This window comes from Siphateles boraxobius, unplaced genomic scaffold (assembly GCF_051911475.1).
Source record: "Siphateles boraxobius isolate OS27281-9 unplaced genomic scaffold, OSU_SipBor_1 31, whole genome shotgun sequence".
In the NCBI taxonomy this organism is placed as follows: Eukaryota; Metazoa; Chordata; class Actinopteri; order Cypriniformes; family Leuciscidae; genus Siphateles; species Siphateles boraxobius.
This window is the reverse complement of record NW_027508931.1, coordinates 18,670,001-18,675,615: the sequence shown is the minus strand read 5'-3', so window position 1 is coordinate 18,675,615 and position 5,615 is coordinate 18,670,001.

Sequence of the window (5,615 nt, the reverse complement as noted above, 5' to 3'; positions counted from 1 at the left end):
AAAGTTTAACATTTGTTATTTTTGTTTGAGGTCTTTTGATGAGGTGTCCTGTTTTTGCAATAATGCCACATAAGGTGTTCACCGACAGCCAATAAATGACCATTGCGATTAATTTTTTCCCTCTGACGAAATTCTGCCAGTGTCAGAAGATTTGATTCACAGTCTGCAGTGTGATTTCTCCTACGAGGACCGTCAAATTGTCTTCGTTTTTCAAGACAAGCCATGACCAAAATTAACGTTCGAGATTTCTTTGTAGCCACCATTTCAATCCCCCCTGTAATGCTGTCACCGAACGTGTCATTGATTGATGATGTAAAACTCTGGAAAAGTTTTCTCGTGTCTTGACTGCCTTACAGTCTGACATTTATGACAACTGAGATCTTACAGTGTGACATGGCTTACAGCGTGTTATGCTGGTAAAAAAAATAACAACTAGTATCACTTTCAATTCATAAACTCACTCGTTTATTTCCGGAACTCACACAACAACAGCGCACACCTACGGTGGCCTCAAAAGTGTCAGAATGTGCAACGTAAAACAGGCATCCTGAATAAGAGAAGTAGAACTGTATATATGTATACTGTATGCATTACGTGAACACAACACAGCGATGATCATCTTCGTACAGTCTGACAAGCAACAATCGTAAAGGACTATTATAAATCGCACAGTGTGCACCCTGCTTAAGAGACAGATAATTTATCCTGTTATATGTTCCCTGTTATATGAGCGATATGCACTTTCTAGTAGTTAATTTAACCCCCTGAGGTTGGCGGTATCGCCGGCGATACCAGCTCACTTTTTTTCTTATCAGTGCAAAAGATACTCAAAATATTTTGTTGATTTTGATCTTACATATAAGTGTTATACATCATTCGATCCTGTTAAGTGTGTATTATTTTTGTGTATACTCACAATAAAAACAAAGTGTTGTGCTTTTTGTCAAATAAAGAAAAATAAACATGATGCGAGTTTTGCCTTCTCTCTGTCAGTGAAGTCCATTCTGAAACGCGTCCAAAAATTAACTGTAACTCCGTGAATACTTGTCATACAGACACGAGAGATTTTTCTTTATGAAGCTTGAACTCTCTTCTTTTAAATGAAGTAATTTATATAAAAAACAAATATTTGTTAATCAATATTTGGTAATATTTGGTCATCTGTATGAAAAGAGAGAGTTTGCAGTCTTTTTTTATTTTTTTATTGCAGATAGAACAAATACAAAATAGCATACAATAGTACAAATCAAGAAGAAACATTAATTGGATGCAGGGGAAGCAAAGATGGAATCAAAATATTTTACACACGTTAATGACTTTTTGTTTTTTAACATTTTCAGAGAAGATATGAAGAGATCAAATTCTAATTTAAACATTTTAAATATTGGGGATGAATTTAAATATTTTTGCTTATGGATATAAAATTTAGCCAGGAGTATAAATAAATTAACAATGTATTCTAGACCTTTGTTAACATTGTTTTCATAACACACAATAATATCCTTTAAAGTAAAGATGTATTTAATTTTTACTAAATTGAAGATAAATTCTGCCAAATCCTTCCAAAAATGTTGGGTAATATTACATTCAAAAAACAAATGCGTCAACACCTCTTTCCCATTTTTACAAAAGGAACATAAATCGTCAATATCAGAGTATCCTTGAAATTATTGATTTAACAGGGTAAATGTTATACAAAATTTTAAAATGTATTTATTTGGTTTTATTATTAATGCAATATTTAAAGGGGTTTAACCAAGCAGTCCTCCAATTATTATCAATATTAGAGTTCCAAAAAAAATTTCCTCTAGCTGCTATTTTATTTTGTGTTTGAAATATAGTACATATATGTTTATTATTGCATTTGTTATCTGTCAATTCAAGGCCATTTAAAATAAATTTTGGATGTATCATTAATGTGGAGTTAAATTGAATATGACTTTTGATAAGATTAATCAGAGTAGGGGAAATAGCTTTATTGACAGAATTAAATTCCTTAAAATGCACGGGAAAACTATGGATTCGCATAAATTGCTCGTATGCTAAGAGATTTCCATAATTATCAAACATATTCATAAGATGATTGATATCCATGTTAAACCAATACCTTAAAAATAATGATTTATTGGCAACCAAAATATTGGCATTATTCCAAATAAAGGAAGTGTGAGGAAAAAAATTGTGTGAGTAGCAAATTTTCCAGGCTAAAAGAACTTGCTGGTGGAATTTGGACAATTTCAGAGGGAGTTTAGAGATATTAAAGTCACAAGTTAACAGAAATACTAGACCACCTATTTGGTTAAAAATACAATGTGGGATATGGTTCCAGAGGGAGTTACCATTGATCAAACACCTTTTAAGCCAATTGACTTTAAAAGCTTTCTTATTAGTAAGAACCCTTTTCTTAAGTCTTTGAGATTTGTTTTCCCAAATAAAAGAGTAAAACAAATTATTAATATCTTTGCAATAAGAGTCTTTAACATACAGAGATAAGGAGGTATATACAAAACGAGATAAGCCTTTTGCTTTAGATAATAGGACACGACCATAAACTGAAAGATCGCGTTGTAACCAACAGTTTAATAACGCTTTGGTCTTTTTTTATCTAGAGGAGAAGTTTAAACTTTGTCTTTCTAGGACATCCTTTGTTACCATAATTCCAAGGTATTTAACAGAGGGTTTCACGGGAATGTCAGCAACAACTTTATCATTTAAACTGTGTAACGGAAGAATTTCACATTTGAATAAATTTAGAGTTAAACCAGAAGCTTTAGAGAAAGTATTGATGAAGGAGATAGCATTAGGAATACATGATATATTCTTTAGAAATAAGGTTGTGTCATCTGCTAATTGCGATATTTTAATTTCTTTACCAAAAATTGTGAGACCTTGAATATGTTGATTATTAACAATACCAATGGATAATAAATCAACTACCAACAAAAATAAAAAAGGGGAAATTGGGCAACCTTGACGTACACCACGGTTGATGTTAAATCTTTTAGAGGTGGAAGTATTGATTATTACAGAACTATTAATATCATTGTAAAACATTTTAAAAGCATCCACAAATTTATTTCCAAATCCAAAAAGCGTCAGAGTTTTGAATAAGAATTCGTGTTCAATTGTATAGAACGCTTTATAAAAGTCTAAAAAAAATTACAGCACCTTCATCAACATTTTCAGCATAATCTAACAGGTCAAGCACCAGTCTAATATTGTTAGTTATATGTCGACCTTTTAGAAAGCCTTATTGAGATTCACTAATAATTGTATTTAAACCTTCCCGTAGTCTACTAGCAAACACTAAAGTAATTAGTTTATAATCAATTGTTAGAAGAGAAATTGGTCTCCAATTTTCGATTAAATGAGGATCTTTATCTGGTTTAGCAATTAATGAAATTATACCTTGTTTCATAGTAGTTGACATTTCTCCATTACTAATACATTCAATATACATATTATAAAGAGGAGCTTCAATCAGATCCCAAAAATGTAAATAAAATTCTAAAGTTAACCCGTCTATACCTGGTGCTTTCCCTTTTTTCATTCTAAAAAGGGCATCTTTAATCTCAGAATTTGTTATCTCATTTCTCATATCTCATAAATCATGAAAATCTATATCAATAATAGGAATATTCTGATGAACTGTTTGAATAAACTCTTCACACTTGTATAGATCAAATTTAGAATATAATTCTTTATAAAATGAAAAAACAAAGTCAGAGATTTTTTGGGGATCTAGACTATGACTACCATTGATATTTAACGCTGTTAAACCATTTCTTTTAAAATTTCTTTTTTTAAGAGCAAAAAAATAACTAGTATTTTTTTCACCCTCTTCAAGCCATTTCGCTCTGGAACGAATAAAAGCACCTTTAGCTAAGTCTAAATACATTTGGTCAAGTTGGGTTTGAATTATAACCAGTTCAGCTTCTTCCTCTTTAGTAAGATTTTGCTTCTGTTTCAATATTCCTAATTTATCCAGTAACTTTAATTCTGTTTGTCTACTAATTTTGTTTAGCTCTTTACTACGTTTAACAGCCATCTTTCTGACATTATATTTGAAAAATTCCCATTTATTTTTAAAACGTTCTTCTCTTATCCCTCCAAAGATATCAGTGGCAATCTTTTTAACATCGTTATTAAAATAGACATCATTAAGAAGATTTTTATTAGATTTCCAGTACCCTCTGAGACTAGAGTTCCCTTTGGAACCTGTGAGCGTTAAATAAATAAGCTTATGATCAGTTAAAGGGGCATAAATATGAACAATTTCCTTAACATATTGTAAAGCAGATGTAGAAATTAGGAACAAGTTAATTCTAGATTGCAAAGACTTGTTTTTGTTAGACCATGTATATTCTAATCTCCTGGGGTTGTAGAAACGCCAAGTATCGGTAAGTGACAAGATGGTGCACAGAGATGTTTGCTTAGATTGTACGTCACTTAGAGAGGAACGAGGAGGATGTCTATTAATCCAATTATCCAAGCATTCATTAAAATCGCCTGAAAAATAACATATGAAGCTTGGAATTAATAAAATTTACACTGAATAGTATCAGAAACCTTTGCAAATAGTGACTTATTCAATGCTCTGGAATTATGACCATATATATTGGACAATATAAATGTAGAGTTGTCCAATTTCACAGTCAAAATAATAACCCATCTTCCATTTTCACACGTGACAGAGTTAAGAACGTCTCCTTTAAATCTGTTCATCAAAACCATAACTCCTGCTGAATGTGAGGTTCCGTGACTGGAAACAATGGAGTTACCCCACTGAGCTTTCCAAAATTTTTCATCCAGATCAGTAGAATGAGTCTCTTGACAGAAAATAATGTCAGCATCAGTCTGTTAAAAAAAAAAGAAATAAAGCCTTTCGCTTCGTGATATCCCTTACATTCAATGATGCTATGCTTAAAGAATAAAACTTAAAGTCCATATAAAATGAAAATAAAATTCAAAAAAGAAGAGAAAAAAAGAAAAAAGACAAAAAGAAGAGAGAGTTTAATTCACAACTTACCAAGCTTCAATACCTAATGTCTTGAAGCTGAAGCTGACTAAATTGAAAAAACCCAGAAATGCAGCAGGTAGTAACCCTTCCATGAGAAGGATAGAAAAAAACCTGAAATAGCCCCGCATGTGAAAACGTTTGAAGATAGATTACCACTTGTGTTGTTTAAATTGGATTTTATTCAGTCATTGGTGTCAATTATTTTCCCCTCGATGTACGCATATGGACCACGAAATATTGCTCTTTTACCTTCCTCTCGTGCCTTCTTCACCATCGGCCACACTTTCTCTCTAGCCGCTTTGTCTTCAGGTGACATCAATTCGGAGATGCGAAGCCCGTTGTCCAATAAGAATCTGGAGTTTTTCCCGGCCCTCCAGATCACGTCCCGGTAACGGCGCATCGAGAATAAAATGACAATGGGCCGCTTTTGAGACCAATCCGACGATGTAGATTTACGACCAAGACGATAGACTACATCTATCACCCGATCCAGCTGGTCGTGAATATCAGGAGCAACATTGGCAAGAGCATTAATAGTTATCCGTCTGACATCTTCACCATCAGCCTCTTTCAAGCCATGCAATTTGAGGGACCA